The sequence below is a fragment of the Panthera uncia genome, chromosome C2, assembly GCF_023721935.1.
Source record: "Panthera uncia isolate 11264 chromosome C2, Puncia_PCG_1.0, whole genome shotgun sequence".
Taxonomy (NCBI): domain Eukaryota; kingdom Metazoa; phylum Chordata; class Mammalia; order Carnivora; family Felidae; genus Panthera; species Panthera uncia.
In genome coordinates, this window is record NC_064810.1 from 114,443,757 (window position 1) to 114,453,884 (window position 10,128).

Below are 10,128 nucleotides of genomic sequence, written 5' to 3' on the forward strand. Positions count from 1 at the left end.
ATTTTGTTTTACAATTTCTCCCTCAGACACCAATGTATATTGGCTATTTTGTCACTTACCTCCATTTGCCTCTTCCATTCAGAAGCAAATCATTCTATTCTGTACTCCAACAGAGACAAGAGTTTGGAGCAGTTCCTATGAACAACATGGAACTCACAATCTTATGCATTCTGCCTTTTCTAATTTTATGTCTCTCCATCCATTCAAGAAATTAGAAAATTAGAATATACTGTTTTCATGGTTAAAATAGCTGTGTGTGTGTGTGTGTATATATATATATATATATATATATATATATATATATATATATGTTTTAATGTAAGCCCATCCAAGTTACACAAAATATTCTGCATCTTTCTTAAGAACAACAACAAAAAAATACAAGTATTTTATGTGAGCTTTAAAAAGGGAAGCAGTACTGAGATTTTCTCTTCACTCTACATCAAAGTGCAAATCCAGTTAATTCTATCACTGACTAGAAGTACAATGAAGACACATTTGTAAATGGATTCTATAGCCTGGGGTGTATAAAGCACTTTAAGGTTGTCTCATCGTGCTCACAATCTTCCCTGACCTCAGTTTAATACTAGAGATGACCTTTACATTATATTCACAGCTCTGCCGGTGATGTCACCATCTATCTACTGGGCCACCAAAAGAATGCCAGGGGAGAGAATAGTTTCTAGTCACTGTGTTCACCCACTGGGCATCAAAATGGACAACATTAAGGTGTCATCTACAAACACACCATCTTCCATATAAGGAGCAGAGATTGATTTGCTGAGGTAGTGTATTTTTCCCACTAAAAAGAATTAAAAAAAAAATAGACTTTCTTCCTTCGTAGAAAACATTAACTTCAAACAGGCCAAACAGAGCATTGCAAAGTAAGAGCGCAATGATTTTTAAATTTTTCAATTTGTTGTATGTTCAAAGATAAAGATTTACTTAACATTATAGTAAAATTTCCTAAGATGATTCCTTTTATGTTGGAGCAAAGTTGCCTATGAGAAGTTTTCCTGATACAAAAATAACTCACTTTAATATGTAATAATTCTCATGTGTGCATGTTGTATGTATGGTACACTTACACCGGGCATACAGATCCTATCTTTAAGAATTTTCCTGATATACAAACTCATTAAGCTTGTCACTAAAGACAAAGGCTTCATGAAAGCATGGGTCATTTTTCCGACCCACGGTCCCTGAACAAGGAATTCTCATTGAGCATGGAGAACCATGGACTGTCGTTGTTTGGATCTTCTAAGTTTTGGATCCTAAAGGCAGAATTTATGAAGACATTTACATCTTAAAAAAAATGTTTTTTTGAAAGAGAGAGAGACAGCATGTGCACAAGCAGGGGAGGGGCAGAAGGAAGAGAGAGAGAAAATCTTAACCAGGCTCCATACTCAGTGCAGAGCCAGACACAAGGCTCGATCTCACTACCAGGGGATAATGACCTGACCTGAAATTAAGAGTCAGATGCTTAACTGACTGAGTCACCCAGGCGCCTCCATGAAGACATCTTTAAATTAACACCTCACTCTCTATTTTATACCTCCTATAATCTCATTTTCTGAGTTTAATATTTATAGAAACAACATTTTCAGGCAGTTTTCATTTCACAGTTAAAAAAAACACCCCTCCACACAGATGTAGTTAACATGTATGAATAAGGTTTTGAAATTTTACCAATCATCATTAAAATTTATAACTTGCAAGGAATAACATTTTAATCAAGCCTCAGAAAATTATCAAAATCGTTAAGGCAAGCTCTCTTCCAAACTAGATTCCAAGTAATTTTTGTTTTAACTTCTTTATTTTCTTTGTTAAGTATATACGGATTAATTAGAGTGGGTTTGGCTAAACATCTGGATAAATGTCACATCCTCCCAAAGGGACCTATATAGGCTAAAAAAGGAGTCTGCTATTAGAATACTCCATAATAACTAAGTCATATGTGCTTTTAGTCAACATCCAGGGGAAACATGCCTGTCATAAAAAAACATCATATACATTATTACTCCTTGGCTAGCAGATATTTCGATACCATACTTAGGTACTTTCTGGTAGTTCCTCATGAGAACAATTTCTCCTGAGATGAATAGATGAAAGAAGAAAGAAGTAGGGAAGAAGAATTATTAACGTGTGCTTACTTATAAAATTTACATATACTATTCTGGTGCTGAGTTCCTGTTAGCTTTTGGGTTCTGTTGAAGATTCCATAACATGAAGAAAGCACTGTCTTATGAAGTAGTTTTCATCCCTTGTCATATTCTGATCCCCCAGGAGAATTGAGTCAGCCTTAGAGAGAGAGTGTGTGTGTGCAAAGGCAATTCAGGACCTCTTGGTAGCTGACTCAGAAAGCAACTGGGAAGAAAGGAGAGAACATGAGCCAGTTGAGTCCTTCCTGGAATTCTGGCTCTTTTAGTTACTGATTGAATACCATTATGTTACAGTCTTGAACTTTCCTGGATGCCCCCACCCCCCATCTCTGTTTACTTCAGTGTAAAATGGCAACGATTTTACATGGCAAATACTATGGAAAACACAAATGGCAAATACTTCAGAAGACAAGAAAAGTGAACAAATACATGAAACACTTCCCACAGAGTTTGACTTTTACAAGACTCTCAAGTACTATTTTAGTTTTTCCTCTCTCTGATAAAGAACACAAAAGCTTTTCTGGCTATTTGATGAATAAAAATCTTATAATTTCAAGACTTCCAAATTTAACAATAATAAAGTCATTTTTCTAGATTAAGGGCTTTCCATTTTTATAAGTGTATGAATTAACCAGTATTTACTGAGCTCTTATCCAGCATAATTCCCATATTCTAGATGTTTTAGCTTTATTTAGAACATCTAGTTCCTACTTTGCTCTGTCTATGATATAATTTGAACAATGGAAATTACATGAAAATGGAATACAATTATGGGGAAAAGATATACAATAAATTGCAATGATATCTTTATGTGGAAGTAACATCAATAGACCTGAAGATTCTATCACTAGACTTTCAGATTATTTTATCAAAGGGAGTAAACAATGTGTAGGTTGTTTTCTTTAAGTTTCACTCTATGCTGTGTTGTGTGAGCATTATCTCCTGTTAAACCTTGTAATGATCCTTTGCCCTAGGTGTTATTATATACATTTTAAACCAAACAATTATTTCAAACTAAGGAATCCAAATCTTGAACAGATTAAATAATTTACAGAAAGGCATATGGTTAACAAGGGATGAATCTGATATTCCAAATCAAGTTACTCTTTCAGTAAAGTCCATGCCTTTCTTAGCTACCCTCTTTCCATACAGGAAGTTCAGAACTCATTAGTACCAGTGCCTTTAGAGTTGTGGGTTTTTTTGTTTTGTTTTATTTTGTTGCCACCATCACTTCAAGAAGCCATTCCCAAATCATGCGTGTTTGTACAGTCTTCTCTCCCATGTATATACTGAATGTGTCGTGGGCAGAGAAGAGTTATATAGAACAGTGACTACTATGTCAGAAACAGAGGTCCCTAGATGCCTGAGTTGTGAAGTAGAGAGAAGCACTGTTTTTTCCACATATTCAGTATTGTAAACAGTAATTGACTTCCAAAGCCAACACCCCAAAGCCCACTTAGTCTAAATATAACAGAATTATATTACTAATGGTGATATTTTAGCCATTGATGATTTCCTCTTTTTCTCTCTTACCTCCTTTTAATCTTTTCTTTATATAAAAGCCAGAGGCATTGCTTTAAATCTCATTATATCTCTCTGTTGCTTCTACAAAGGTTTGCCTTTTCTGTGTTTGAAGATCCCAATTCTTCACCTATTCTTCAAAATACTGCATAAGCTGTTTTTCACATCTCACATTTTCAGCATCATCTCAAACCACTCTTCCTCTTAGTCTGTGCACTCCAGGTAACTTAGCTTTCTGTCAGATGCTTGAAACACTTCAGGGCCTTTATATATGCCTCTGTCTGGAAATATATTCTCCCCCATCCTGAGAGTTTTCTCTTTTTTTAAGTTTATTTATTTTTGAGAGAGAGACATGCACAGAGGAGAGAGAAAGAGTGTGCATGCACGCACGAGCCAGGAAGGGACAGAAAGAATCCCAAGCAGGCTGCTGTCAGCACAGAGCGCAATGCAGGGCTCCATCTCACAAACCACAAGATCATGACCTATGCCAAAATCAAGAGTCGGATGCTTAACTGACTGAGCCACCCAGGTGCCCCCCCGCCTCTAAACTTTTTCTTAATTAACCCATGCAGAACACAACCTTATATCTCAGTTTAAATAATCACTTTGAGGAAAATTGTCCCTGACCCACTATTCTAGATCTGCTGTATGCTTCTATAACTCCATGGACTTCTTCTCCATAGGACTTATGAGAGTTTGGAATTACATTCTTGTGCAATTATTTGATTAGTGTATTCACTACTAAACTGTAAGCTCTTTGATAACAAGATCCCTTTTGCTGAGCATTGTTCACCTTTGATTTCCTTGCAGTTTCAGTCACTAAAATATGACCAACAACCAGGAGAGGGCCTGGTATAGGTAACCAAAAATTAATTACATTAATTAAATTAAAAATTAATTAAATTTGTGGAAAAATAAAGCATATTTTTATAAATTATATTCTTCCTTATTTCTCTATTCTGAATAGATAGTAAAAGACTTACAAAATAAGATGGGAAGATTAGAGAAAAAGAACAAAGCTTGTGGATAAGTTTATTGGAAAGGACACAGTATGTTAAGATATTTGCATTTCATGATTTTATTCACAAAAGAACACCCACTGCAGATAAGATTCTTTGGGTGGAGACAATGATCCATTTTATGAATGTCAGTTGACTTTTCTATCCTCAGTAACCCCAGTATAAGACCAGTGAATCCATGTACAACATGACCATGGCTTCAAAAAAAGATGGTATAAATGGGCTCAGCAATAAATATTCCATTCAACAAAAATTCTCTGTCAATTGCCACTAATGAGTGCCTAACTTGCCATTTACAAAGGCCAAAGATGAATTCACTATATGCTACCTGAATTCTGGGGATTATCTGTCCATCTGATGGCAAAGTGACTACATTGGATACTTCCATCATGGAGGGGTCCTTGCAGAGATGGATATTTGTTTACTTAATATTTTCTTTTCTTATCTGCTTTACTTTTCTAGCACTGCCATCAATGGATTTATTAAAGGCCTTATTTTCTATTATGGCATTCCATGTTTCTGACTAAGGAATTCATTTATTATCCCCCCCCAAAAAAATCAATGAGTTCATATCCATGATATTCATTGCTCTTACAGCATACCATACTAAAGGAAGCAGGTGGCCTTGCAGAACAATGGAACATGAAATAATTTGCTGAAGATTCACTGACAGTTGAAGAGCAAAATCTTGCAAATTTGTGCACTTTCCTAAAAAATGCAGTGCATACTTTGAACCAACAGTCCTTTATGGCCAGTATATACAGATCTAGAAATTAATAGATGGAAGTTAGAATGCCCTTTTTCTTACAAACTTAATAACTCATTAATATTTTCCTTTCTGTCTGAAACCTTTGGGCTATACTAGTTCAAAAATGTTAGTTCAAAAGGGAGAAATAATTCCAACAAGGGACAAAAAATGATTTTTGAAAATGGAAATTGTGATAGCTACCTGAGTATTTGGGGCTCGTCATGCCAATAGGAAAAGAAGGTAATCTACTCTGCTGTAATAGATGGAAGTTATTCAAAGGAGAGAGAGCTTTGTATAGGACCCAATGAAGTATGTGGGATCTCTCTTGGTATTTCAATATTAAGTGTTAAATGTTAATAGAAGACTACATATAAACAATAAAGGGAGGATGACTTAGAGACTGGACCTTGAGAAATAAATGTTCAGGTTGTTAGGCCATACTACTATGGGAAATCCTGGCCAGGTGAGGTTAAAGGAATCGATAGTAGAAAAAGGAACTCATAAATGTCAAACACTGTCTTGTGCGCAATGACACATTTTTTCCTCCTTTTCCTATTATTTTAAATAAAGAGTGTTGAGGATGAAACTGCAACTGAACTAGAAGAGGAATTAACATTCTCCAAAAATAGTTACAACTACTAATACTATTTTCCTACTTTTGTCGGGGGGAGGGAATGAAAGTGCTGTCATTTATGTGAGCAATAGTTGGGTCATATTCATAAAAATATGATTCTGCATTATTATTGCTATTCAGAAGTTTAAATATGGCAAGAAAGTGTATGGGTACGGAGTAATCAAAGTGTTGGAAGTGAACAGACATTCCTAGTTGGCACTTGACCCTATCATACTCTTCTTTCTTCTATACTTTCTTTTGTAAAGTCAGGTTGAAGACTGCAAATTACATTTCATATACTATCTTAACCAACTAGGTTCTAGCTGTCTTCTGGTAATGGAGACCCTATCCCAGATATGAAGGCTGTCAGGTAGAAAGTGTTCTCTTCTGACAGCAGTAGGTGAGCAACTATGGGTTCCTGCAAAAGCACAGGTGATTCCAATATTTGTCCCAGAGTTCTGAACGTAGCTGAGTTAGTGGTAGCAGTGGGTAACTCTGGACCACTGAAGGTTATTGCAGGATGTGCCAATAGTTTTAGAGTTCTGGCAGTGACAATTGTTGTGAATGTGAACACTTTATGGATAACATCCAGCAGATGATGGAGCTTCTGCCCATATTATATTGCTATTTGAAAATAGTCAAATGGTTTCTAGTTTCCTAACTGGATGCTGGTTCATCTTTATCCCCCCTACCTCTTAATCTTGCCCTAGAGCTCAGTAATTCATCCTCTTCTATCTATATTCACATCTTCTGTGATCTCAACGAGATTTATAGGTTTTATACATATATTTATCTCTGTGCCAGCAACGCTCCAATTTAAATCTCTAAACACATATGTCCAACTGCCCACTTGGCATCTCCACTTGGATAGCTAATAGGAATCCCAAACTTGTTGCCTCCAAAAATTAACTTCTAAACTTTCTTCTCATACTTGTTTCCCTCCCATAATCTTTCTGATTTTGGTTGATGGAAAATCCACCTTCCAACAATGTCAGCATACTTTCAAATGTCTCTTTTTTGTTCATATTCTATATCAAATCCATTAGTAAAATGTATTTTTTCTACTCTGAAAGTATTTCAGAACCTGCTCATTCTTAACCACAATATTTGCTATCACCATCACCTGATTTACTTCAACAGTCTTCTAGATAGTCTGCCCTTCTATCATTATTCCCAATACTTCAAACCAAGTGCCATTTTCAAATTGTCAGTGAGGGGTCCTATAACTCCTCTGCTCAAAATCTTTCAGTGGCTCGCTTCCATTCAAAATCAAATCCGAATTCCTTATATCTGACTCTAAATGAAAAGGCAACAGAAGCAAAAATAAACAAGTGAGACTACATCAAACTCAAAAACTTCTGGACAGCAAAAGGCAAAACAAAACAAAAAAGACAACCTACTGAATGAGATAAAGCATTTGAAAATTATATATACAATAAGGGGTTAGTAGGGTTAATATCTAAAATACATAAGAAACTCATACAAATCAATAGCCAAAAAACCAACACAATTTAAAAAATGAGCAGATGATCTGAATAGCCATTTTTCCAAAGAAGGCATACAGATGGCCAACAGGCACATGAAAAGACACTCAACATCACTAATCATCAGAGAAATGAAAATCAAAACCACAGTGAGATATCACTTCAAGCCTTTTAGAATGGCTATTATAAAAAAGACAACAAATAGTAACTATTGGTGGGAACGTGGAAAAAGGAACCTTTCAACTGTTGGTTGAAATGCAAAATGGTGCAGCCACTATGGAAAACAGTATGAAAGTTTCTCAGATAATTAAAAACATAACCAACTACCGCATGATCCAGCAATGCCACTTCTGGGTATTTATCCAAAGGAAACAAAAACACTAATTTGAAAAGACAGATACACTCCTATGTTTATTGTAGCATTAATGCACCAGACAAGATATGGAAACAACCTAAATGTCCACTAGTGGATGAGTGTATAAAGAAGATATATACAATAAAATATTACTTTGCCATTAAAAAGAATAAAATCTTGCCATTTGTAATAACCTGAATGGATCTTGAGAGCTTTATGCTAAGTGAAATAAGTCAGAGAAAGACAAGTACTAAATCATTTCACTTATATATAGAATCTAAGAACAAAACAAACAACATAAAACAAAACTCATAATTACAGAGAACAGAATGGTGGTGTCAGGGATGAAGAAAATTGAGGGGGTGGGCATAATGAGCGAAGAGGTTCAAAGTTAAAAACTTCTAGTTATCAAATAAATTAGTCATGGATGCAAAATCCTTAACAAAATACTAGCAAACCAAATTCAATAATACATTAAAAGGATCATATGCCATAACCAAGTGTTGCTCATTTACTCTAGAGATATAAAGATGGCTCAATATCCACAAATATATCCAAGTGATATACCACATTAACAAAAATTATATTATTGTCTGAATAGTACAGAAAAGTATTTGATAAAATTCAACATCCATTTATGATAAAAACTCTCAACAAAGTAGGTATACAGGAACATACCTCAAATAAATAGACTACATATGACAAACAACAGTTAACATCATACTCAACAGTGAAAAGCCAAAGGCTTTTTTCCTCTAAGATCAGGAACAAGACAGGATGCCTTTCTCACCACTTCTATTCAACATGGTACTGGAAGTCCTAGCCACAACAATCAGACAAGAATAAGAAATAAAAGGCATCCAAATTAGAAAAAAAAAGTAAAACAGTCACTATTTGTAGATGGCATGATCCTGAATATAGAAAACCCTAAGGATCCACCAATAAAATCAGAATAAATGAATTTAATGAAGTTGCAGGATCCAATATGAATATACATAAATCCATTGCATTTTTATACACTAATAATGAACTATCAGAATGAGAAATTAAGAAAACAATCCCATTTCCAATTGCATCAAAGTTAATAAATCTCGTATGGACTTTAAGAATTAATATTGTTAAAATGTTCATACTACCCAAAGCAATCTACAGATTCAGTGCAAGCCCATTCAAAATACCAATGACACTTTCCATGGAACTAGAACAAATAATCTTAAAATTTGTATAGAAGCATCAAAGATCCTGAATAGCTGAAGCAATCCTGGGAAAGAACAAAGCTGGAAGTATCATGCTCCTTGATTTCAAGCTAACACTATCAAAGTATAATAGTCAAAATGGTATGGCACTGACACAAAAGCAGGCACATAGATCCATGGAACAGATAGTCCAGAAATAAGCCCATGTCTATATGATTAATTAATCTTTGACAGGGGAGGCATAAATATACAAACCATGGGTAAAAGAGAGTGTCTTCAATAAATGGTGTGGGGAAACCTGGACGACATACAAAAGAATGAAACTGGACCATTTTCTTATACCCATACAAAAATACAAAGTCAAAATGAATTAAGGGCTTAAATATAAGATTAGAAACAATAACAAATCCAGAATAAAATAAAGGCAGCAAGCTTTTGTACATCAGTCTGAGAAATATTTTTTTTGGATCTGTCTCCACAGATAAAACATATGGACTGTATCAAACGAAAATACTTTTGCACAGCAAAGAAAGCCATCAACAAAATGAAAAAGCAACCTGCTGAATGGCAAAGGATATTTGCAAATAATGTAACTGATAAGAGGTTAATATCCAAATATAAAAAGAACTTACACAACTAAAAATTTAAAAAATAGACAAAACAAATAAAAAATAGGCAGAGGACCTAAATAGATACTTTTCCAAGGAAGATACATAGATGGGCAACAGATACATGAAACAATGCTCAATAATCAGGGAAATGGAAATTAAAAACACAGTAAGATAGCACCTCATGCCCATTAGAATGGCTATTATCAAAAAGATAAGAAATGATAACTATTGGCAAGAATGTGGAGAAAAGGAAACCCTTGTGCACGGTTGGTGGGGATGCAAAATGTTGCAGCCACTATGGAAAACAGTATGGAGTTTCCTCAGAAAATTAAAAATAGAACTACCATATAATCCAGCAATTCTACTTCTGAGTATCTGAAGAAAACAAAAACACTAATTCAAAAAGATATATGTACCCC